The sequence below is a fragment of the Miniopterus schreibersii genome (genome assembly GCF_964146895.1).
Source record: "Miniopterus schreibersii genome assembly, chromosome: 17".
NCBI lineage: Eukaryota > Metazoa > Chordata > Mammalia > Chiroptera > Miniopteridae > Miniopterus > Miniopterus schreibersii.
The window spans coordinates 17176598-17203016 of NC_138117.1; the positions used below are offsets into that span (position 1 = coordinate 17176598).

At 48.6% G+C, this 26419-nt stretch overlaps 1 protein-coding gene across 2 annotated transcripts in view; it reads left to right on the forward strand.

Moving 5' to 3' along the window:
- ZHX2 (zinc fingers and homeoboxes 2) overlaps window positions 1–26419 on the forward strand; it is a 118048-nt gene that overhangs the window by 39506 nt on the left and 52123 nt on the right. For both annotated transcript variants that reach the window (XM_081116777.1, XM_081116778.1), the window contains one exon: window positions 24343–24412. The gene's annotated coding sequence lies outside the window, so the exon portion shown is untranslated. The remainder of the gene's footprint in view (window positions 1–24342; window positions 24413–26419) is intronic.

Here is a 26419-nt window from a genome sequence, read left to right on the forward strand (position 1 = left end):
CAATTCTGCAAATTTCTAGTGGGTTTGCAGGTGGGGAAATGGAGGATGAGAATTTGAGATTTAAAGCATGCATTTCATTGACTAGGCTCTCTGTTTCCTTCTCTCTCTCTTCTCCCAGAATACCCATTATTCTTATGTTGCCCGTTCTAATGGAGTCAGATAGTTCTCATAGAGTTCTTTCATTTAAAAAAAAAATCTTAGTCCTCTCTCCTCTTCCACCTGAATTATTTCTACATTTTTATCTTCAAGCTTGCTATTTCTCTCTTCCATCTGGTCTACTCTAATTCCAATGCTTTCTAATGCATTCTTCATTTCATTTATTGAGCTCTCCAGCTCCAAAATTTCTTTTTGGTTCTTTTTTAGTTTCAATCTCTTTGTGAAAGTGTTCCTTCTATTCATTCCATTCATTCCTGAGCTCATTGAACTGCCCTTCTGAGTTTTCTTGTATCTCGTTGAGTTTCTTCATAACTGCTTATATGTGATTAACCAGTGTTACCTCAGTTTTTTAAAACATTAATGGAAAAAAAATACGTTTCAGAAATGCTATCACAATTGAGCTTCATTTTGGTCCCTTGGGGTGTCCACCAAGTAAACAGCTTAATTTCCATCCCTGCTGGAGGTACAGAGTGCAGCTTTCACACTGGCCAGCAGATAACTGTCTCCTGTCTCGGCGGTGCTTAATGGCTTTTAGTAGAGTTAGGTTGAGAAGAAAGGAACTGACTTCCTCTTATTGGGTAAAATTGAAATGCTGGGAAGACAGTTCCATTTCAGAGAGACCCTTTTCTTCTCAGATTACCGATCCAGAGCCCAGCCAACTCCCTTTCAGCTCACTCAGGTAAAAGAAGAGACAGAGGCCACCTGACTGGGGGATGGGCAGTGGGAGGACTGATGAGCTGGGCGATTTGTCAACGGAGAGATTTGCATTTCTACTTAAGGGCCATGTCCTGGTGTGATTCAGCTCAGTGGCCACCTGTCTCCAAGTGCCAGTTTGCAGGGACCAAAGGAAATCTCAGCATAAATAAACAGCTGTGGGGAAAGCACAGGTTGGTAGAGTACCAGGCCTTTAACATGGCATGGTAGCAAGCTGTGGCGTGAGCACCCTGGGGAATATTCCTTGTGCACGCGCCCGTCCCTCACGTGACCTTTGTCTATGTAAGAGAAACTTACTCTGAGATGTTGAGATTTGTTGTTATTTCTCTGAAAAGAAATGATCAGGCAGGTCTACCTCAGCATTATTTATGAGGCTGTTCAACAAGAGCTGAAGGGTAAAATAATTCAACAATTAAATAAGTTAATGGTTAAATAAACAAGCTGTAGAAACCCTTAAGTCATATAGCAAGTCTCTTTAGTAATGTGATTTTTTTAAAGTGTTGAGTGGTGAATGAAAATGCGGGATACATACTGTATATCCAGTTTTTATTTTTTAAAAGAATACATGCATGAAGATGGAAATACAGTAGTCCCCTCTTATCCATTGGGGGGTAGGTTCCAAGACCCCCAGTGGATGCCTGAAACCCCAGATTAGTACCAAACCCAATATATACTATGCTTTTTCCTATATGTACATACCTACGATGAAGTTTAATTTGTAAATTAGGCACAGGAAGAGATTAACAACAACTAATAATAAATAAAATATAACAGTTATAACAATGTACTACAATAAAATTTACCCAAAGGTGGCATTATTAAGTAAAATAAGGTGACCTGAACATAAGCACTGTGATACTGAGACAGTTGATCGGATAACTGGGACGGCCACGTAGTGACTAACTGGCGGGGAGTGTGTGCAGCCTGGAGACGCTGGACAAAGGGGTGATTCACATCCCCGGCCCCACAAGATTTCATCACATTACTCAGAATGGCGCGCAATTTGAAACTTATTAATTGTTTATTTTTGGAATTTTCCATTAAATAACTTTAGGCCGCAGGTAACTGAGACCACAGAAAGTAAAAGCGCAGATAAGGGGGGACTACAGTACCGCAAAATGTTAACAGCCAGTCCTTAGGCAGGGAAGCAGCGATGACTATTTTTCTTCCTTTATTTCTAAATTTCCTACAGTTGCTACACAGTATATTTTTATCTGACTATAGAGGTTAAATATCGAAGCAGGGCGCTGTCATCTGCCCTTGTTTCTTTTCTGTTGTTTTGCTTTCCTTCTTTTTTATCTCCTCGCACGAGAACACTAGCCTCGCTGTCGGCGGCGCCATCCGTGTTCTGCCCAGCCGAGCACCCTGTTGCCAACAGGCCACAAGGCTGCAGGAGCACAGACGAAACCTGAACAGCCCTCCTCCTCCTCACCCATCGTTCACTTCTCCTTGAGTTCCTCTAAACTCTTCTTGAACTTGTTTATATTTTTAGCTGGTACAGCCTCTGGGGCCCAGCGAGCTCCGTGTGTTTTCCACCCTCGGTGTGAAGTCGCTGAGGCCTGCCCAACGGGTATCCTCAGCTGACCTTCAGACTGCGAGGGGTCCTCCCTGTTTCTGTGTGTCTGGCGTTGAGCGAACCAAACAGGAACAGCTATTACACACTCGCTATTAGCAGAGCACACTTACAGACATAATCTATTTTGTAGAATTGTTGAACATAATTTTGGAAGAGACCTCAGAAACCATTTAGGCCAGTGTTTTCCTAAAAGTCCATGTAATGGGAGTCAGTATTTCCAGAAACCGGTGGAAATTGTACAGTACCCAGGATACGGTGGCACTGGCTGCCCCAAAATATCCTGGGGTTGAGAGGGGGTTGTTTTGTTTTTTCCCTCTGGGCTGGACTGGGATAACAATGGCTACCTTGTTTTGATCAGAAACTCCAGCAATTACACGAATGCTTCGCTGTTTTGTTAATGGAGAAACTAATTCACGTGTGAGAGACAGAATCTTTTAAAATTCGGCTAGTGGAAAAGGTGGACATTGATGGGACCCTGCTAATCTGGGCAGGAAAATCCTAGCGCACCTGAGAGATGGACTTCAGAGCAGCTGCCTGACTCTAGCTGAGGAGGCTGGTGCATGGGGGCTCTGGACCAGAGTCCAGGTTGTCCAGCTCCAAGGCCTGAGCTGTCTCCAGGGTGCCTAAGTTGCCTCTCTGTTCAAACCAAGCTCCTGAGAGGTGTTTCCTGTACTGAGACTACTTTAGTAGACTTTGAATTTGTGCACATTCCAGCTGCCGTCTATTTCCAGACTGATTCCTCGGTCTATAAGATGATTATTTTTATTGCTTTTCTAGCTCCTCCAATCTTGCCTCACTGTGGAAACAGACTTCCAGGCTCAACAGAGTGCAATGGGAAAGAAGGTGGGCTCTGGAATGTTGACGGCCTGGGTTCAAATCCTGGCTCCCCCATTCACCAGTCCACAGTCCTAGGTTTAACTTCCCTGAGCATCAGTTTTCCCAACTGTAAAATGGGAATAATGATAGCATCTGCCTTAAAAGGCCTTTGTGAGGACTAACTAACGTAAATGCTTGCCTGGAGTATGGCGCCCAATACATACTCAATAAAGATTAGTCGCTGCCACCGACATCATGGCTGTGATTGTTGGTTTTCTATGGAACGGCCAGGGCCAGGACAGAATGCCAGCTCTGAACTCATTTTGCTTTGCTGGACCAGTGGCAGTTACCCCACTGGCTTTATCCTTTAGGGGAAAACAGTCCAATATCTCCTCATTCACCCAGTTCCCATTTCAGAGGAAGCAAAGGAAGGTCACACGGCTCATGGGGCAGAGTGGCAGAAAAAGCCTAGAGTTCTTCCGTCTGCACATCTCCTTCAATTCCCCAAAGCAGGAAAATAGAAGAACAAAGAGGAATGAAATAACCAGATCTCGGAAACTCTTGTTGGGGTCACCGAGCACTGACTGCGAGCCTGCCGCTCAGTCAGTCCTTTATTTAGTGGCTTTAGGTGCTGCTGCAGGTGCTGCTGTGGGTGGAGCTTTGATGGCCCCTGTTTCTCTTTCCTCCCTTCCTGCCTTCCCCTGACTGCACTCGGGCAGGAACCCGAGAACCTGGGTGGTGGGGTTAATGACGGAGACATAGGGGCCAGAGAAGAGCAAGGAGTGGCTGGTGACCTCTGCCTGGTTGGCAGCCCTACTCCCCTCTTGCTTGCTCCAGTCAGGCAAGGCAGGGATTCTCTGAGGCATCTTCCAGGTCGCTAAGGCCCCCTGGCCCGGAAGCCTCCCCACCTGGATGAACCACTTCCTGCGCACACCTTTGAGATGTCAGACATTCTGGGGCCACAAAACTGAATGAGCCTCACTTCCTGCCTTCAAGGAGCTCACAGGTGCGGAAAGTCAGGCGAGACTGTAAATCAAATCACAGGAGGATTCTAGAACAAACAGGGTATTGGGGGACAGCATTCTAGGCAGAGGGCAGCCCCAGCAGGGCACACAGGTGCGACCTTGCTCTGAGCTCTTAATTATTCTCAGTTGCTTTGAGTATACTTCTCCCCCAGCTAGACTGTGTTTCTGGGCCAGAAATTATGACTCCTCCTGCTACTTTAGCCCCTTTACATGTGGGCTTGGAAAACACCTTCAAATGTGTGATTTTATTTGACCTGCTAAGCAGCTTTGTGAGGTCAGACTTGATCCCCATTTCACAGATGAGGAAACGGAGACCTTGAGAGGGTGACATAGCTCAACGACACAGTGACTAAGCCTAAATTTGCCTTCAGTTCTGAGGTTTGACTCCAACTCTACCTTCAATCTTATCCTTATGGTCACCACTAGCGACATGTACACTGATTCAGGGCTTGGCTGCAGGGCCTGTTCCTAAGACACTGAGAGGGAGCAAAGATGTGTTCATGAGTTCAGCGGAAAGGGCATGGGCTTCAGCAGCAGGACCCGTGGTTCTAGTTCAGCTCTACCAGGCATGAGTTGCGTGGACTTAGAATAGTCACTTCTCTTTGGGACTCAGATCCCCTGGTTGGAAAATGAGAAGGTTGTAGGAGATTTGATCTCTTAAATCTGTAGAACTGGGACTGAGAACCGTGGTCCTCAGCACTTTCTTCTCGCTCAGCCCCACCAGCCCTACCAGACCTGCACTGCCCAACCCCCTCCTCAGCCACCTCCACCTCTGCCTCTCTTCGAGCCCTTGTGATTTCCTCTCCCAACAAATCCAACCTCTAGCTCAGTGGAATCACCTGGGAAGCTTGTTAAAATGCTGAGTCCCAGAACCTAATGACTCTGAACCCCTGGGAGATGAGGCCCAGGATCCTGCATTTCTCCCCTGAATAGTCCCAGGAAATTCTGACCTTCACCCAGACTTGGTGGCTATTGTCTAAGCTCGGTAGTTGTCAAACTTTAGCAGGCATCTGAATCACTTTGGGGGCTTGTGAAATGGCTGGGCCTCACCCCCAGAATTGCTCACTCAGTAGTTCAGGGATAGGGCCCAAAAATTTGCATTTGCAACAAATGCCCAGGTGATTCAGGGTCCACCCTTTGAGAACCAATGCCCTAGCTCATTCTCTAAGAGCCTAACTAGCAAATCAGCAAGGGAATCTTTACCCACGCGCGATGGTTGGGGTGGAGCAGCCCCAGCAGCACGTGAACTTTTTCACAGAGCCCTTAGACATTATTGAGATTGTTATCCTAACGGCTGTTGTTCACTGGGACACATATGGGAGCCCTGTGCTTCATGTCTACAATCAGTGTTTCCCATTATTATATGGGGCTTGCAGATGCAAAAATCGAGGATCAATGAGATTAAGTGACCGTCCCACATGGCGCTTAACCACCAGTGCAATCAGGACTTTCCAGAACAAAGTTCTGCCTATTTCCTTTACCCCACGAGGTCTCTCTTTGCTGTCTCAGCCATGAGTGACTGTGTTATGGGAATTTTAAGCCAGGTTCAGGAAGGGGTCACCACGCAGGTTGGGGATAGTATTTTTGGTTGGAGGAGGCTTTCATTAGTTCCCCACAAATTGTACCCTGCGGGTAGCGGCCTTTGGCCCACACCCATGGGCCAGCACTGCGCTGCTCATATCATGTAGCCCACTTTGAGGGGACCCCTCATATAAATGGGGATTGTTGCATCTACAGTGTTCTGGGCTGCTTAGGTAGAAACGATGGTCCGCTGCCGGGTGGGAGCCCCCCGCCCGGTGGGGTTCTGCCTGGGTTCTGGCCTGGCTGACCTTCTGTTTGCCTGTAAGGCCCTGGAAAAAAGCTGCTGCCGCTGGATCCCAGGGAACATTCACCAGATAGAAGTGGAGGAGGCAGGGTCATGACTTACATTTTCCCAGCTTCTGGGTGTTCCTGGAGGAGCTTCTTTCCCTCTGACTCGTGAAGATTCGTCTCTTATTAACAGGAAGCTCATTGATTTGTGAAGAAATATCAGAGTACTTACAGAGGAAATACAAGTGGCCATAAGGGCTTTTTCCACACTTAGCTCTTAATTTTCATCACTCACCAACACACGCGCACACACATATCATGCTTGTGATGGCGGTCCCCACCCCCCAGTTAATTTGACATCTGGCAGGGACCTCAGAAAGTCATTCAAGCCACCCCTGCGTCTCCTGCAGCACCTCCTGCTTCCTCTGCCTGTTCTCTTCCTTCTTCAAAGAAGAGGGAGGAAGGCAGGCAGGGAGGAGTCCAGGAAAGAAGGAACTGCCCTCAGACACTGATCCTTTGGGATGGCCAGAGGCCTCCACACAGTGGCTGCAGAGAGTGATCCTTTCTGTTGTAACAGGATAAATGTGCGTAGGTCCTGGACAAGCTCTGCCCATAGCCCTGAAGGCAGCTTGGTGGAGTCAGCTGACATTGGACTTGGCGTTGGAAGTCCATAGCTCTAGTCCAGGATCTGCCACTGAACCGTGCACCTTCTCCAAGCTTCACGTGGCCAGTCTAACCTGCCCACGTCCTCAGGGAGGTTGTCAAAGCAAAGGAGATCATGTATATAAAAGTGTCCCTGAGCCTAAGAGCTGGAATCTCGATGTTACACTTGACTAATGAGGAAACGGAGGCCCAGAGAGGCGAGGTAACTTGCATTAGGTTGCACAGCGAGTTCTGGGCAGAAGAGCAGAACTGGAAGTAGAATTGGATATTGTCATAGTTGTCATTGCTGCTGCTTCCTTCTGTGTGATTGTTTTGCTGATGGTGACTGACGTGAGTGGGGAAATAGAAATCTTCTCTGGGGATCTCTCTGGCCAGAGCACCTTCATCAGCTTCGGAAATGGAACACTCACTGAATGCTGTTTCTCCCTGTGTGTTTCTGTCTGTCTCTCTCACACACATGCACACAGACATTTTTTGGTTTGAATAGCAAAAAGGCAATGACTGCTCTTTATAAGAGAGAGTTACACTCTTTTCCACTGATTATGGGAAAACCTATTGGGCATTATGCAGTTTTGCAAGTTAGAACATAGACATGAAGGAATGAAGCTTAAAGTTAAGGAGAATCTACTGCCCAAGCTCCCTTGCCTGTGTAGTGCTTGATGGTCTTGTCCCTGCCTATCCCCCATTGTTCCTATTCCTCTCCCACAAATACATACATTCCTGGTCCCCCTATTCCCAAACATGCATAGGGTAGAACCAAAGAACAAGGGCCAATAAAACAGACCAAGGACTGGAACTCTATTTCTCACTAGCTGTGTGACCTTGGGCAAGTTACTTAACCTCTCTGAGCTCCAATTTCCTTGTCTGGATGATACTAATACCTTTTAATGTTGTGGTATTAACAAAGGGAAAGCATAAAAAATGCTTAGTACAGTGACTGGTGCAAAGTAGGGACTTAATGTTATCTGCTATACTTGAAAATGTTGGAGAGGTATTAAAATAGCATCCTTCTTGTATCATTTTTGTAAGGGAATTAACTGGTTTATAATTTAAATAAGACCTTACTTAGGTCTCTAGCAATCTGAATGCATAGTTAAAACTCTGATTTTTTACCCAGGGAAGAACAAACATTGTGTAAGTTTTAAGCACACTATAGTTGAGCTGTTATCTTTGAAATGCTGAGATGCTGTCATGGTAGTTTTCAATACTACCTTGTGTAGGTCATTATCCTTATATCTGAAAAGCATTAAAATTGCAAACAATAAAAGGTACCAATTCATGGAACTAGAAACCATGAAAACAAGAGTAAAAACACAAAGGCCCAATTATAAATGGGATACAGGTTACATGATGCTGCACTTTTCAGGTTACAAAGTACTTCTATATATCCCCACTCCCGGTGACCTCACAACCAGCTGGAAGGTAGATATTATTCTTCCCATTTCACAGAAGAGGACACAGAGTCTTGGGGGAGAGTGGTTGATGCTGAGTGGGAAAGACAGGCAGGAGCCACATCACTTAGGCCTGGAGGACTTAGGTTGTGCTGAGTTCAGTGGGAAGCCTTTGAAGGTTCAAGCAGCAGAGTGTTGTGATCCTGTCTACCTTTTTAGAAGATCTATAGGTAGAGGGGAAAGAGCCAAAGGGGAACCAAGGAGGCCACTTGGGAGGTGGCTGTGGAAGTTCAGGCAAGAGAGGACAGAAGTGCTCATGAAGATAAAGAGAGTGGGTGGGTGCTGAGGTGTGGTCAGAAGGTGGCCTACAGTGGGCTGGCCATGGGTGTCAATGGGAAGAGAAAACCAAGGATGGTTCCCAACCTCCCAGTGGGTTGATGGATGGTTGATGGTGGGAAAGTCTGCAAAGGAACAGGTTTCAGAGACAGGGGAAGGGAATTGGGAGATTTATTTGCATTTATTTTTGGAAGGAGGATATGTTTCCCCAAACACTCGGCCTTCTGATGGCAAAGAGCAGGTCGTATTCACTTGCTCCTGGGCTTTGAATAAATGCTTTCAGTGAGCTGGGGGAGCTCAGGCCTGTCCCTGGGCAGCCTGTCTGTAAAGAATGCTGCCCCTGGCAAGGCGCTGTGTTCCTTCTGCTGCCAGGGAACCGGGGAACCATTAATGACCCCTTCTCAGAACGCTGGGCCTGGTACAAGAAACAAACAAAAAACCCCGATGTCCTACCTTCTAAGGTTTCAGACTTTGGGCAACTTTTTCTTTTGCCAATCTCCATGGGATCTTTCCTCTGCTAATGTTTGAAAGTGATTCTTTTTTTTTTTTTTAATGTTGTACTCAGGCCTTAAATAACCTTTACCTTGTGGTGCCTTCTGAGTAGATGAAGCCAGGTGAAATTATAATAACATCAACAACAATAATAAGCTTTTGTAGAGTGCCATTTAATTAAAAGACCTCTTTTATATATGTTGTTTGATTTTAGCCTCAAGAAAATTTCTCAGGTAAGATAAAGGCTGTGTTTAGCTCAACAGATAGTCCCCAACTAACCAAGTTTCCACTTAAGACTTTTCCACTTAAAGATGGTTAGGTAAGTGGTATGCATTCAGTAGAAACCATACTTCAAGTTTTGAATCTGGATCTCTTCCAGGGTTAGCCATATGCATACAATACCCTCTAGTGATGTGGGCGGTGGCAGTGAGCCACTCGATCAGGAGGGGAAACAACCCATAGTCTACAGTGTATACGTTGTGTTGGATGAGTTTGCCCAACTGTAGGCTGATGTAAGTGTTCTGAGCATGTTTAAGGTAAGCGAGGCTAAGCTGTGATGATGTTCGGTAGGTTAGGTGTATTAACTACATTTTCAACTTAAGATATTTTCAACTTAGGATGGGTTTATCAGGTTTAATCCCATGCTATGTCAAGGAGCCTCTGTATTTGAGAGTCCAAAGACTGTAATAGCTAAGAGCATGTAAAATTATGATAATGATAGCATTAAAAAGAGTTAAGCTACTCAAAAGAGGGCTTAGCACATGAATGTAAGCTGTTGTTCTTACAACTAGTTTCTAGATAGAGAAACTGAGGCACAGTGAGGCTATGACATACACACTCAGCAGTGGAATCAACTCCAAGTTGTGTACACTCTGTGATATTCCTAGATGCCACTCAAAGGGAATCTCTGTTGCAAGGTGATGCTGGGTTGGATGGGAGGCTTCTGCCAGGGCTGGGGCCCTGTGAAGTTCTCCTTACCCTGTGTGAGCCTCTCCTCCCCCTCCTCCCCAGCCAGCAGCCTCCACACCTCTACCTTCCACTCCAGGTGGGTTGAGCGCCCCATCCAGGACGGCTCTGAGCCTTTTGTCTCCTCTCTGCCTCCTGCTCTGGCGCCCTCCCCTCTGCCTATCCTCTTACGGTGCTCCCCATTCTTGGAAGTAGGTTCAGGCCCCACCTCCACCCTCTTGGCGCCTTTCTCCTATGAGTTTCTGCAGAGGAGCCACCCAAGGCCCCACAAAGGAGCCACCCCAGGCATGTGATGTTAACTGTCCCAGGTGACTACTCACGTATGAGTCTTGGCTCCCCTGTTGGATAGACGGAGACAGACCTTGTCTTGTACCTTGTGACTCCCCCATGTGTTTGGCCCATTCCAAGCCCAGAGCAGGTGCTAAGACATACAACTGACTTCTAAAAATGACAAAAATCATAATCCCCAGAGCCCACCTTTGCAAATGGATGTGTGTGCCTCAAAGTCCCCTTGGGAAGTTTACCCCTTATTCCAAAGGTGGCCCCATACTCAGAACCTCTGAGGTCCCAAGAACAACCCTCCCCCCAACACACACACACACAACACATTCTTATCCTTGGGGTTGGTAAATCTCTGCATTTTGCAGGTGGCTCCACTAGTCACATTCATGGAACCAGGAGAGTGACTTCCCTTACGAATCCAGGCATGGGGGACAGGTGCTCAGAGTAAGGGGCAACGATACAACAGTGTGCCCAGCTGTACTGTTTGCCTCCTAACCTGACTGAAGACAGCTCCAAAGGAGGGCTTCAAACACGTCTGGCCAAAGCCACCTCACTGAGGTCAGTGTCAATGTTAAGTGGAGGACCTCCTTCAAACAATAGCTTGCTTCTGGCTGGGTCAGTTGTTTAAAATTTGTCCAAAAATATATTTTGAGGAATGAACGAGCAAGTGAGTGTAGGAGTAACACCTCATGACCTCATAGCCCAAGTGTATTTCTGAGAGACAGTGTGTGTGGTTGTGTTTGTGTGTGTGTGTGCCTGGAAGGGGGTAGGGGCTGCTGAACAAGCCGGGGTCCCCAGAGGCCAGCAGCCCCCGGAGAGACAGTCATTTTTGAAGCAGCCATAACCCTCATTCCTCTGCCTCTTGCCTTCCCTTACCGGCCCCCAAATGTATTTCAGCCCAGTGGCTCCCTCCACTGACCTGAATTTAATTATTCTTCATAAATAGAACACCGCCCCCTGCCCCGATTCCCATCCCCACTCCCCAAATTAACTGACCTATGCTCATTAAGTGTCCCAAGAACATGATTTTGTGTGGGAAGGGCACACACTCCATTCACAGGCCCTGTGTGTTCCAGGGGCCCACAGTCGCTCTCTGTTAAAATGATGAAGATTTGACAAGGTTGGGGGTGGGGAAGTGGGCAGGATGTTTTCCCCAGATTCCCAATTTGGTTTTTTTCCCCAGTAAAATATTTTCCTGGGCATCAGAGGGAGAGGAAATGGACAATCTCTGTTTCTTCAGAGACCAATTTTAGTCCCTGGCAGAGGTTCAGGGGCAGCCAGCACCCTGCCCCCAGCTCTGCTCATTCAGCCCGCGTGGCCCGGGCTGGACGGAGCCAAGAGATTTTCAGTGTCACGAAAAGAGGAGGTGGTTTTGAAATCCAGACCATATGCAGTTCCTGAGTGATTGTTATGAATTCTGAGGTGCCACTGAAATCTGTTTGCCAAGGCTACTACCTGACTGGGGTCTCTTTGTGGCCACATGCCTGTGGAGGACAGATCAGGTAGAATTCCCAGCAAAGCCCTGGATCTAAGGAACGGCTGCCAAGAAGCATTGGAGTGACTGGACAAGGGCCTTTCTGGGTTTTTCAAAGTGGAGAGGTGGGGATTGAGAGTGGGAAAGGCATCTGGCCTCCCTACTAGGGAGCCTGGTGCTGCCGTTCACCAGCTCTGTTCCTTGTGTGGCCTCGTGGCTCTCATTCCATGTCTTTACTGGTTAACAATACCTGCCTGCTGAGTGAGCCACTCTGGAGCCAGACGTTACCAGTTCTGATGCTCACTTGCTGTGTGACTTTGGGCGAGTTACTTCACCTCTCTGTTCCTGGTTTTCCTTGTTGTATTAGCTTCCTGTGGCTGCTGTAACAAATGACCACAAACTTGGCGGCTTGAAAAAATCGAAATTTAATCTCTCACAGTTCTGGAGGCCAGAAGTGCGAAATCAAGTGTCAGCAGGGCCCTGCTCCCTCTGGAGGCTCTAAGGGGAAAATCCTTCTTCCAGCTTCTAAAGGCTATTGGCATTCCTTGAAGCTACATCACTCCACTCTCTTCTGTCTTCACATCACCTTCTCTCTGTGTTTCTCTCCAGGATGTCTCCCCTGAGGATACTTGCCACTGGATTTAGGGCCCATCTGGATAATCCGGGGTGATCTTATCTTGAGATCCTTAACTTAATTACACCTGCAAAGACTCTTTCCCAATAAGATCACGTTCCCAGGTTCTAGGGAGTAGGATATGGACATATCATGGGGCGGGGTGGGAATTCAACCTACTATGCTTGTCTATCAAATGAGCATGACAATGGTGCCTACCACATCATGGAGACTGCATGAGCTCACACGTCTAAAGTCCTTCGAGCAAAGCCCAGCACAGAGTAAACACTCAGCCTTTGCTCTTCTCATAACCCTCACTAGCTATGATTTCATACTCCCCATCACCAACTTTTGTGAAGAAGCTTCCCAAATTCACCACATCTAAAATTAACCCTTTACACTCAGTCTTCACCACCTCGGTAAAGAGGTACCGCTATTTATGCCATCCCTTAAATAATCCTGGTTTCCCCCTTTTCTCTCACATGTCCTACCTTCAAAATATATCCCCAATCTGACCACCACCTTCTAGGACCACCATGTTGCACCCCTCCAGGGGGCGCCCTTCCCATTTTGGCGGATGTGAGTGGCACCTCTGGAGTTATACATACAGCACATCCTAGAGGGGCCACTTAGGTGGTGCTGCTGCATCTCGCCACCTCTACCACTATCCTCCAGTTTGCATCCCTGTCATCTGTCACATGGACTGTCGCGGTCGCCACTGGCTGCCCTCTGGGTTTGTCTCTTACCTGCTGCTCCTCCCTGCACTTTATGTTTCACATGCCTCATGACTCTGCTCTCCTCACAGCTACTTTTTCTAAACATAAGTCAGGTTCAGTCACTTTCCTGTCCCAAGCCCTCCACTAGTTCCCCGTCTCAGAGCGAAGGCCAGAGTGTCCATGGTACCCACAAGGCCCCACATGATCACCGTCCCAGCTGCCACCTGGCCTTTCAGCTCAGCCTGGAACACCACCACACCCGCTGGCATTCACTCTTACTGTTTCCTCAGCCTGGACTACTTCCCCCAGCTGCCTTTGTGGTTTTCTCCCCCACTTCATCCAGTTCTGCCTCAGAGGCGCCCCATCAAAGAGGCCTTTCCTGACCACCATCGGGCAATAGCTAAACTAGCACCCCTAAAATCTGCATCCCCTGTTTCTTCTTCAGAGCACAGGTTGCTACTGGTCCTGGTGTGTGTGTCTGCATGTGGAATTGTCTACTTTCCCCATCTTACTCAACTCCATGGAGGGAGGGACATTGTTTGGGTGCCACTGCTGTACCCTCAGCACCTGGCACGTCTTGGGCATAGGGTAAACATTTCCCGGATGAGGGAATTATTTTGGGCAGCCTCTGGCTTTGTGTGCATGACCTCAGCTCTCCCAACAACCCATGACGTTGGTGTTGTCATATCCTCATTTGTGGGGGCTCAGAGACGGTCATACATGTGGCGGCGGTGGGATCTGAACGAACTGGTCTCACTCCAGAAACCACTTTCTGAGTCACCACCTGTAATGAGGCAGAAATGAAAGACTGTAGGTGAGACCTTTGGACCTGGAAATGTGCTGCACAAAAGTACCAGAGTGACTGTCACTGTGCCCATGACATCTAAGCAGATGGCTCTGGATTGATTTGGGTCTCCTTCCTGTTTAATTTTTTAAATTTTGGGACCGATTTCTGCTGCTTCCCTGGCTGATGCAACACGAGGTGGTAAGAACGGTGTCTAGGAACCAGCGTGGCTCTACTCAGTTACTCTCAGACTTAGCTGGCCAGGAATGCTCCAGAGATGGGGTGCTCAGGCTGCGTGAATGTGTCCTTTATTCCAAAAACGGTCAGTCCATGTTTCTGCCCTTAGTAAACATATTGATTAGAATCAAGTATTTCAGTGTGGGGCTGTGCAAAGAGCACAAGGCTAAGTCAAAAGATGCATGTTCCCAAGTCTACCACTAAAATACCCTATCGCCTTAAATAATAATAATAACTCCTATTCCCTGAGTTTTATCAGGTGTGAGACACATTACAAAATACCATAGACTAGGCAGCTTAAACAACAGAAGTTTATTTTCTCACAGTTCTGGAGCCCGGTAGTCCAAGATCAAGGTGCCAGCCAATTTTGTTTCTGGTGAGGATTCTTCCTTGCTTGCAGACAGCCACCTTCTTGCCCTGTCCTCCCATGGCCTTTGCTCAGTACTTGCATGCCTTAGTGGGAGAGGGGTGGGTAGGGAACGAGGGAGGGAATGAGGGGGAGAGAGAGAGAGACAGAGAGAGAGAGAGAATGCACTCTGCTGTCTCTTCTTATAAAGACGCTAATTCTAGGGGATCAGGGCCCCACTATTATGACCTCATTTCACCTTAATTATTTCCTTACAGGTCTCATTTCCAAATACAACCACACTGAGGGTTAGGGCTTCAACATACGAATTTTGGAGGGATAGACATTCAGTTCATAACACTTGGCATTCCAGATCATTTGATCCACAAGTATTTCCTGTGTCCTTAAAATGAGGATTCCAAAAACATTGAAGGCAAGCACACAGTCCAGTGGTCAAAAGCATGGGCTTTCTTATCAGACAGATTCAAGTTTGATACCTACCTCTGCCACTTACCACGTGGTCTTAGACAACCTACTCAACTTCTCTGAGCCTCAGATTCCTTGCTGTGAAGCAGGGACAATGACAGCCACCACACGGGGTTTGGGTGAGGATTGAGATGAACGCACATCCGCAGTGCCTGGAACACTCATTCCTGCATTCGTGGAACAGTTATTGAGCGCGTACTTCATGCTGGGCACTCTGCAGGGTGCTTGGAAGCCGGTGCTGAGCAGGACAGAGCCCATCCCAATTCCTTTCTTCCTAGAGGAGCCAGCTAACAAACAAGTAAATATGTCACCCAGTAACAAGTCAGTAATTTGAGAATGGGACATGGGCTTTATTGCCTTTAAGGAAATAAAACAGGTGGTAAAATAGAGGGCAAAAGAGGAGGAAAGGCTTCACTGGGAAGGTGACTTTGACAAGACGCTGATGGCCATACAAGGACTCGGGACAGACTTCTAGGTGGGGGACAGGAAGTACAAAGGCCTGCAAGTGGGCATACTCAGTGCCTGCACGAGCTCTGAGTAGTGACTGTGATTGTTACTGCACGTGGCACCATCCTCGGGGTCCACCACCCTGTGGGGACACAGGGCCTCTGCCCAGCCCTCCAGGGTGTGGTGCCCAGCTTCTGGGTTTTTGGGGGAGAGCAGCTGGATGAGCGCTGCAGTCTCTGGTCGGGGAGGCCCTGGAGCTGGAGGAGGCGGGGGATGTGTGGGAAGAAAGGCAAGCATTCCAGGGGGCGGGGGGCTGGTTGAAAAGCCTGGCATCTGGGGGCCTTCAGAGACTGCCCAGGCCAGTTCTGAGGGAAATGCCAGGCCAGGGGGCCCGAGGCACCATTTGGGTGACTCCGGCATGAGCTGACAAGGGCAGCCACAGCCTCCATGTCACGGTGGGGTGGGCAGGTTGTCAGTTGGAGGGAATGTGCTCCCCACTCAAGATGTAAGACCCTGGGCGGAAATCCAGCGGTGTGAGTCACAACCAGATGTACATCTTATCAGGGAAAACCATGGCCGCAGTCGTGACCATGGTTTCCTGGAAACTTCCTGAGTGGAGGGCGAGGGGTTGTGTGTGCCAGCCACGGCTGAGAGGGGGGAGCGTGCTGGGCAGGCTGGCCCAGGCTGGCGGCCCTGAAGCTGCACCCCTCAGGGTCTGTGCCGAGCCTCCCGAGGCCCTGGAGGAGTCGGAGCCTGGAGGCAGTAGGCATGTTTGGGGTGCTCCCCTCGCACAGCATGCCTGAAGCTTCCTGGCCGTCTGACAGAGGTCAGCGTGTCCCCCTGAGGTGTGGGTATGGGAAAAGCAGCTTGACTGGGAGATGGGTCCCATGAGTCCTTGTCTTAAAAACTGGGTTTCAAATCCATGGACTTGCGCTAACTCAGCTTCTCTGACCCTTGGTTCTCTCGTCTACGAAGTGATGGGATAAATTGGGAGCTCTCCAGGTTTTGCCCAGCTGGAACATCTGGGTGCTTCCTTCATTATCCTTCCTATAGATAGGAGAAACTGAGGCCCAAGAGCAAAGGCTTGTTCAGAGCCAACCCAGCTGGAGGTGGGTCCGGAGCTTCTGCTCTGGCTAGATCTGCACCCCTCCACTCTTGCTCTGCTGTCCTGCCTCATCTCCCCCATCTTTTAGTCCCCGGACACCTCTTCTCTTTCCCCTCTGCTTGTGTTCCTCACCTGCCAGACATGGAGGTTCGGCCACCCCACGGATTATGTTCCCACCAGGAGCCGGTGGGTCCCGAATCAGAACCAAAATGGGAACTCCCAGGGCCATTGGGCACCCGTGTGTACTCACTGGTGTTAAGCAGGCAGGACTTTCTCTAGCCACCTCCTGTCTGAATCCTACACACCCTCCAATCCAGCTTAAATGGCATCTCCACCAGGAAGCCCTTCTGGATCACCCCATGGTCATCACCTTACCAAGCCCTTCCCATCCGTGCCGCCTTAGAATCCTGCTGTTGGCGTTTCCACGTTGTTTTATTGTAAATATTTGTGCACACATCATAGCTCCTCTACAATTTCAAACTCATGGACAAAGGTAACCAATCGGCCTCATTTCTCCCATGCCTATCACCGGCCTCCCCTTTGACATCTGGTGCAGTGTGTATATTCTAAGTGTTGGAGAGATATTTGTAAAATGAATGGAGTTTTCTTTCTTCTGTGCAGAAAGATTCTTTCCTTTCAGAACAAATGGTCAGGTGTATAAGAGCATCTGTTCCGGAGTTACACTGGGCTGAATCTTAGCTCCACCGTCTGCACACTGTGGAACCTTGGGCAAGTTACTTAACACCTTTGTGCCTCAGTTTCTCTACTTGTAAAGTGAGGAAAATCATAATCACCTAATGTGGTGGCTGTGAAGATTAAATGAGTCTGATACATGTAACGTGCTTGAGATAGTAGCCAGGATAGACTTGAGTCAATAAATGAAGTTGTTCATTTTTGGCGATCCTACATGCAAATTTTTTAAAAAAATGTATTCACCGCCTTGCACAATTCAACTTTGGCTTTAGGTAGCTGCCAGATCCTTTCCAATCCTCACCTTCATTGAACCTGCCTCAACTTCACTGCCAACTGCAGAGCCTCGCCACTATACTCATGCTTGGAGCAGGGGCAGGGGAGAGATGGCATCCCTGTCGCTGGTGTAACTGCTCACCAGACTGGGATCAGCCGCCACATTAAGCGTTCTTACTCAATTCATGTGACTCGACAAATTTGGAATGCGTTAGGGAGAGAGTTTTTCCAGCTATGAGTCAGTACATTTCTGCTCTCAAACACACATAAAAAAATTTTTTAAAGAAAAAGAGTTTAGCGAGAATCATTTATGAGTGCAAAGTGGAAATCTCTGGAAATTTTATTTTGACCCTGAAGGCAAGTAATACTTAACACATTTAATAAAGGGTTCAAAACAGGATGCAATAGAGAGAAAACACAGCTAGCTGCCTTTTCCTTCAGTATTCACAGCCCCTGTATTCCACTGGGAGGGTCCATCTTACATAAGTTTATTATTAAGCACCTCTTGGGTACCCAGATTTGTGCTAAACACAAAATGGTGAGGAAATAAGAGATGTGTAAAAGAATGGAAGCAGAAACAGCATTTATCAAGCACCTATTATGTGCCAGATAATCATGAGTGGGGCGGGGATGCATCCCAAGTTCAAGAGGCAATGTGGGGGGAAATGGGACAGTTATACTCAGACACCAGTTCAAACCCCAACACCCAACTTTTATAATATTATTTAATACTCATCATATCCTGTTTTATGGGTGACAAAACTAAAGCTCAGAGAAGATAAATATTTTATCTATGGACACAAAGCTCTTGAATGGTAGCAACCATGTTCTAAACTGGGTCTGTCAGTCTCTCTGTGGTAAAGAAACTGGGGTTAAATAAACGTCCCTGGAAGCTACGTAGGAGCTGAGTTCCCCACCAAGGAGGGAGGCAGACACAGCCATTTGGGGTCTGGACATCCCAACCAGGTACAACTTTCTCGCAGCTCAGTCTCTTCAACCACCTTCTCCAGCTGGCCTTTGAGTCCTGCCCATGAGGGATTATGAAAAACTTGGTTCTCATCCAGGCTGATCCTCTCTTTGCTGTTGTTTATTTTAAAGAAAGAAACCACTGCCCGCCCAAAGGGCTTGTGTTTCCAGCTCACTTAACGTCTCTTTTGCAAGGGCTCATTTTCATAGATTCCCGATCTCCAGGGAGCTGTGTCTTTCCCTCCGAAACATGAGCTGTAATCAAAGGTGCATTCATCCCTGCACATCTGCCAGCAGCCGCACTGGAGCCAGGGCTCCCGAGGACTGACGGGGGCTCCAGCCAGGTGCCCCGGGACAGTTTTTCCCTAGACAAATCAGATTGCCCTGTGGTTGCCCTTTGTAAAGATGGCAGGGGCCCAGGCATTGCTTTTCAGACTGCTGGGAGACATGAAGGAGGCCTAGGGTAATAGATGGGTTCCACTGTCCATTCAGCAAGTACTTTTAGGGCCACCATGTGCTGGGAAGCACAGATCCCGAGAATCCAACTCTTTGGTGACTTCCCATCACTCCCAGGTAAAGACCCAACTCTTGAAAGGCTTGCAAGTCCCTAGGTCTGGCCTTTGCTCTTTCTCTGGCCTGCTTCCATTGTCCTGTATCCACCTTGCCCCCTCCCTCCACAGTCCCACACACACCTTTCTCTGACCTCGGCTCTTCCCCTCTTTGTTTGGTTCATTGCTGCTTGTCTTTCAGGTCCCCCCTACTCCCACACCCCATCTGCTGTACCCCCATGGGCCTGTCCTGGCAATCTTGCCACCATTGCATGAGCTTCAGTTAGCACAATAATATCATTGAAGTCTTTTGTCTCCAACCCCAGTGCAAGGGCGGAGCTCACCTTATTTCCCCAGCACCTGACCCATAGTCAGTGCCCCATAAAGAGTTGTTGGAAGAATGAAGAGACAAGCAGTAAGCAGAATACACACTCCCGGTGCTGGGCACATCTTCCAGAGTGTGGATTGTGCTTGACAATTTTGAGGGGGAAATATATGGAAATAAATTCAGATCGATTCTAGAGTAGGATTCGGAGCTCTCGTTCAAGGTGTCAAGCTTCACCCACCCACCCTGGGGAGGTCATAACCTCAGCCTCCTCAGTAGGCTTTGGGAGTCTTAGTGGAAGAGTAGGTGGGGTTGGTGGGAGAGATGGCCCAATTTTCCAACCACTCCAGTCATGAAGTCAAAGTTTAAGAGGCGATGTTCAAGAAGAACGGAAAGACTGCTCAGTCAGGCTGGGGTTCTAATCCCAGTGCTGGACTTTCTACTCCTCTGACGCTGGGCAATTTATTTGATCATGCCAAGCTTCAGGTTTGCCATCTGTAAAATTGGTATATGAATACCTGCTCCTCGGAGTTGCTGTGGGAAAGAGAGATAAGACATGAGGACCCAGTTCAGGGCCTGGCACAGAGCGAGGGCTCAGGAAGGGGTGGCTGTTGTGTTAGTCATTCATTAGTGATTTTTTTTTTTTTTTTGGGTAATGAAAGGCTGTTGTTGGTGACTAAAGTGAAACATTTTTTGGAGCAAAGACAGGCAACTTAAGATGACACTTCTGGCTTGCAGAATGATGGCTCCCCAGAAGTGGCTTTTAGCTTTTCACCCTCTTTTAACTTGACCTTTCTCTCCTTTGTCCAGTCTGGATCTCTGCAGAGCCTGTTGCTCCCTCCCCCATACTCCACAATTGCTCTCTTTCGTCAGTGTGAGGCCCTCACCTCAGGACACAGTGACATGCTTATTAGACTAGAAACTAGAGTTTCTTAGGCAGCTGCTAAATGTTTGCTGAATGAAAAATAGAATGGAATAAACTGCCTTGGAGGAGTGACCCTAGAGGAGGGTGTTTTTCTTCTACAGACTGTTCAGGTAGCTTCCTTCTTTGTCCCTTCAGGTGTCTAGAAATTTGATAAGCTTAACATGGACAAAAAGGGAATAAAGGGGACCTGTATGGAAAATCCTACGGGGGTTTTCCTTACTGGGATTTTGTTCCACATGACTAGTACTTTCTGGTGACAAGGGGTCCCGGGCCAGGAAGACGGGAAATGTGTGCACATTTAGAGCTGAAAGGTCACTGAAGTGTCCTGTAATTCATTTATAATGCTCATAATGAGAGCTGCCGTTTTCCACATGCTGAACTGTGTTGGGCACCATGACACTGGTCCCTCATACAGCCCAAGGAGGCAAGTTGTGTTTGGAGGCCCACTTGGCCGACAAGGAAACCAAGGTCCCAAGGAGGGAAGCGATCGGCATGAGGACACAGAAGTGTGTGAGAGGACCGGGACCACACTCAACCCAGGCACCCCGTCTCCAAGATCAGCACTCTTTCCCCCACGCTGGTTAGGACCAAGGGTCGAGTGGATGGTGGCACAGTGCTGGGTTCAAGGGTAAATGGAGAACCAGAACCGATTCAGTGAGACTCCCCAGCTCTGAGAATAATTAGCCCTGGCCAAGTCACTCTACTTTTCTGTGCTCAAGAAGAAACACCTAGTCAGTGGAGGATAATAAGTATTATCCATAATAATAGTAATTAACATACCTGCTTACGAGATTCTAAGCACTTAATATGCGTTACCTCCTTCAGTCCTATAGGGTAAGTCAGGGTTGATTAGGGGAAGAGGGAAGACAAAGCATTGAAGAGAGAGGGAGTAGAACAGCATAGCCATGTGGCTGCACAGTGCACAGTGGGTTCAAGAAACTTAGCAGCTGGTGAGCCCAGAACACAGCAGGGCAAGGTGAGGCGGAGAGAGATGAGCAGGGCCCCGACTGGGGTAAGGAGTGTGGTCTTCATCCTGAGACAAATGACGCATCTCTTAGTTGCTTCCACCTTGTATCCCCTCTGTCTACATTGTCCTGTCTCACAGTCTATTATTTGTCTTTCCCCTTTTTCATACCATGATTTCCTAAGGGTAGGGGTTGGGTCTTATTTATTTATGTCTATCTGGTGCTTAGCACAGAATCGGGTACATATGGCTACTCAAATGATTGTTAATCAAATATTTAATATAGTATTTAATATTTAACAATATTAACATGTTCAATATTTAATAACTATATGTTATACATTTGTTTTATATAGTTATTATTAGTACCTATAATAATATTTCCATTGTGTAAGCATTTCTGCTATAAAATGACATGTGCATTCCTGTAGAACCTTGCATGCAGAAAAACTGAAAAATCGTAGCACTTTGGGGGGCAGTTGGGGGGCAGCAGAGCCTCACAATTCATGCAACATTCTGATGAAGCACAATCCTAGTGATGGTCTTGGCACAGATCAAAGGGCATGCTAAAATTTGAAATAAAAAAACAACAACACAGTAATTTAGGACCTGAGTAACTATAGGGCTATATTTTCAAAATTAAAAGGGGGATGTTGGTGGAGTGACTAGAGCAGGGTTGAGGCTGCGCGCTAGAGGCAGAAAGGGACAGGCACCCTTTCTGGAAGTTCAGGAGGGCGAGCAGATGCAAGCTTTGCCAAAATGTACAGGGAGACGTGAACTAGCCCATGGCCTTTGCTCAAAGATCAGGGAGAAGCGAGCAATGAGACCTTCCGAAACAGAGCACTGGCCCCGCTGGCCGAAAGGGGGAGCATGGAGCAAGTGGGTGTCTGGGCAGCGAGGAGTCCTCTGTCAGTTGCTGTTTTGGGGTATTTTGCATCCAGCTGTTGCCATTTGGTGATGCAAAACATTACTATGGTGGGAACGTTTGCCTATGAACCAGTGTGACCTCCACCTTTTATTGACACCTTTTATTGACACCTTTTATTGACACCTTTCCCTCATATAACTTATATGCACTCATCTGCCTTATGGAAGCAAGTGCAGTAGAATGAATGATATGTAGTATAATCCTTGACTCACAGGTAAACCAGCAATGCCTGCCGGCCACTTTACATCAAGAAAGCTACCAGTCACACTCCCTGTGTGGGCTGTGGACCACTTTCCTCTTCATGAATCTGTTCAGTAAACCCATTCAGTTAGAATGTAGAGCAAGACTATATATTTGGGTGACACAAGGGAGGGCATCATAAACCTGTGATGTGACCTCTTTCCCCATCGGGAACAGCTGAGCTCACACCTCTGGGCTTGGAGTCAGAGGACCTCAACCCAGCCTGCCCCAAAGCTGTGTGCCAGCAGGAAAACCACTTAACCTCTCTGTGCCTCAGTTTTCTCAATGGCAAAATATCACTAGTGACATTCCCCAAGTTCTTTTAAGGAGTCGATTAGCTAGTGGATGAAAAGCTCCTTCTAGACCATAAACGGTTTGGCAGAGTTTTGTCGAGTCATTGCCTGGATATTCAGGTTCGCTTGTCTCCTGGGGTGCTTTATCCTGCTGGATGGTCAGTTCTAAGGGCAGTGGGCAGGAGAGCTAAACTCCCTGGACTCAAGGTAAACTAATCACTGGGATTAAATGCAGAAGCCTGAATTCCCTGCAGGAAGGAGGCCCAGAACTTCTGTCTGGGAAATTTTGCTGGCCTTTGACAAAAGTGAGGAGGAGGGGAACCCTGCCTCCAGTATCCAGTGCCTCCCTCTTTGAGCGCCCTCCTGTATACCCGAGACCCTCCCTCTCCGGGGCCTGGGATCAGCCAGCCACCCACCCTTGGCTGAGTGCCCTTCCCATGTCCACTCCCCCACTCTAGGCCTGCCTGCCCCATTCACCCTCCCATTTCACTTCCCCTGAATAGTGGCATCAGAGGGACACCAGCTCGGAAATCACATGAACGTAGGTTTGAATTGGCTCTAAGTCTTACCAGCTCTAAAACCACAATGGCCACGTTCTGGCTTCTTTCAGCCCATTTCCTCACCTGGGGAAGGGCTGAGACTTCCTGACTGACTCACTGACTGATTTCCCTCCTTCTGTGATTAAGAGGAGAACAGATGAGCCCTCTGCAGACTTTAATGTGCCCAGAAATCACCTGAGGAGCTTGTGAAAAAGCAGGTTCCGATTCCGCAGGTCTGGGTGGGGCCTGAAACCTGCCTTTCCAACAAGTTCCTAGGTGATGTGCATTCACCCCGCACAGCAAGAATACAGGTCAGGTGTAGAGCGCCTGGCGCTTGGTAAGTCACTCAATCAACAGCAACTATTGCCTTTAAGGCGATTTCCCCCCCACTCAAAGGGTTCTCCTTTGAGAACAGGGATGGATGAATCGAGAAACCTCTGCTCACCTCTATATTCTTAAGGAAGCAAGAAAAAACAAGTTTTGCTTTAAAGGAGGGCTGGGCGTGGGGAGTGAGAAGACTGGGCTCCCCACAGCTCACCTGCACCGCTGCTGCTCCGTGAGGACACGTGCACTGCAGGTGGGCCTCGGCCTCGGCCTCTGCCGGAACCTCTAGAGCTCAGGCCTCAACTTGCCATGCAGGAAACGCACCCTCCGAGCCCGGCACACGCCTTGCACCTCCAGCTACAGCTCTCCTGGGGAATTTTCAAAGCACACAGGGTTCCCTTGGCAGAAGCCTCCCGGGATATAAATACACATTACATTTGGGGCTTTTGTTTGAAGGCCTGCAGTATCCTTTGGACTTGAGGCCTACACACAGGGCTTTCCCCCTCACCCGCATCAATGTTGAACCCCAAAGGGCCCTCAGCTGTGAAGAAGAGACACCGAAGCCTGGAGGAGACGCCAAGTGAGGTTCAAGGGACACCTCCCCACCCCAGCCGGCCAGGTCTTGCTGGGACTCTGGCTCTTCCCAAAGGCCAGCTGCTCAAAAGCTGCTGACTCACCCAGGGTGAGGGTCTTTTTTTCTCTCTCAGCGCCGCCACAAAGCCCAGAGATTTTGAGGTTGATTTAATGAGCAGCTCCGTCCTCACTACTTCCTATTCCTTTATTGTGCTGGTCTCCATCCCAGTCCCCCAATGACGCTGTCCTGCCAAAAAAGAGATTGGACGCCCAGTGGTTCTGCCCTGCTTTTAATATTGAATTTCTCTTCTTTGTAGGTCTTGACGCACTGACTGGTCACGGAGTCAAAGTGTAAAAGGTTCCCAGGATGTAAGCGATACGGGACTGGTGAGTGACTGCGTGCCCGGCAGAGGTTGGGGCCTCAATTGGGTGTCAAGAAGGGAAAGACAAATAGCAGGAGCAGGGGCAGCTCTGAAAGTGTTTCCCTCCAGATACCCCTGGACACTGCACAGTGCAGGGAATCCAGGTGTGAGTCCCTTGCGATCCCTGGGTCCCTGCCAGTCCCTCCCCAGAGGCAAACCGAGCCTGCAAGTGGCTGGGCTGTTCTCCCTGTGCTGAGACCACAGCAGCTCAGAATCACCATCCAGAGGGCATGTGTGTGGAATCCTTTCCAGGGAACGTCTATCCAGGGCTTGGAAGACATTCTTAGAACAGAGAGGGAGCCACCTGGCTCACACCAGTTTGTAAACCACAGCTCTGAGGAGGCAGGACTAAAGAAAGGTGAGAGCGCCACCTTTGCATGTACAAAGGGCTGTCACTGACGGGAGGAAAGTGGGAACTATTGACTTAACCGAAGGAAAAATCCCTAACAAAAGAGGTATGCAAAGGTGAAATAGGCACCCAGTGGAAGTAGTGAGTTCCCTGTCGCTGGCAGAATTCAAGCGCAGTTCTGAGTAGGGCAGTGTTTTACAAACTCTGTTCCATGATTACCTGGAAGCCCTCAGGGGCGGTGGGATGGGGGAGAGGGCTTAGAGAGAGTGAATGAGGCGAGCTCGTGCACTCACGTACTCTCCGCACTGCTGTTCTACGTGCAGGGTTCGGCTATTAAACTGTTCGGCTGCTGCTGGATGAGGCAACCCTGGGGTCTCTCCTAAGGTGTGCTGTTCATTGGCCGGGTGTCCCTGAGCCAATGGCAGACAGCTGCACACATCACAGGTGTGACCCCAAACACCTATGTCTGTGATGGGGTGGGCATCTCTCCAGGCATGATGGGGTTTTGATCAGAGCCTCTGGGAAGCTCTCTTGTGCCAGGACCCTCAAGAGACTTACCAGCTTATCAGAGCAGCTGGAGGTTTGGCCCACGCAGACCAGAAGGAAAGGCATTGGGAGGACAGTGAGTGTGGCTTCCCCAAGGGAATCAGGGCTCTCTGGTAGGACCAGTACCACAAACTCCAGTCACCAAGACCTGGGGCCACGAAGCCTGAGAACTGTACCCCTGACCCAGCTGAGGAAATTGCACGGGAGGGACACCCATGGCGAGTGGGACAATGAGCACCCCAGGCTTCCTCTGTGCTTAGTGACTGGGTCAGTGGCAGCAGTAGGTATTTATCAAGGGTCCTGAAGGCGGTGCACTGTGGGAGTCCAGAGGGGGAGCTTTTCTTTAAGAAACTGACAGCCTGGACGACCTGGGCAGTCACTGCACACGGGCCGGACTTTCAGCAGAGTCCCGAGTGCTGGGGATGGCAGGAGGCGGGAGGGGAGGGAGGCTGCACAGTACGTTTCAGTCGTGACTTGGTGCCTCCTTGACAAATCTTCGGGCAAGAGTTGGGGTTTGAAGACAAGGGCCATGTCCTTGATTCGCAGGACCTGGCACGTAGTAGGTGCTCAGTAAGTGACTGTCGAATGACTGAAAGGGAAAGCAATGAGGAGGCAGCTCAGGGAAGTGACATCTGTGTTAAGAGCGGAGTCCCTGAAGTTAGGCTGCCTAGGTTCAAATCCTGTCTCTTCCCCTAGCTGTGGGGCCTTAGGCAAGTTGCCAACCTCTCTGTGCTTTAGCCTCCTGTCTGTGAAACAGGGTAATGATAGTACCTACCACATCAGGAGGCTGTGAGGGTTCACGGAATGGATTCATGTCAAGCTGCTTGACCCTATGCCAGTTTTATGTGGCAGGAAGTGCCCAATAAATATTAGCTTTTATTCTTGTCCTGTGAAAAACCAATGTGGGCAGGTACCACCTTCACTAAAGGTGCCACATCACTCTGGCCTATTAGGAAAGAATGAACATGGACAGATAGCAGACGGAGGAGAGAGGTAGGCCATGGGGTGACGGTGTTCTCTCTCAGCAACAGCTCAGAGCCAGAGGACAGAACCCTGGGACGCCATCAGCATGTAAGA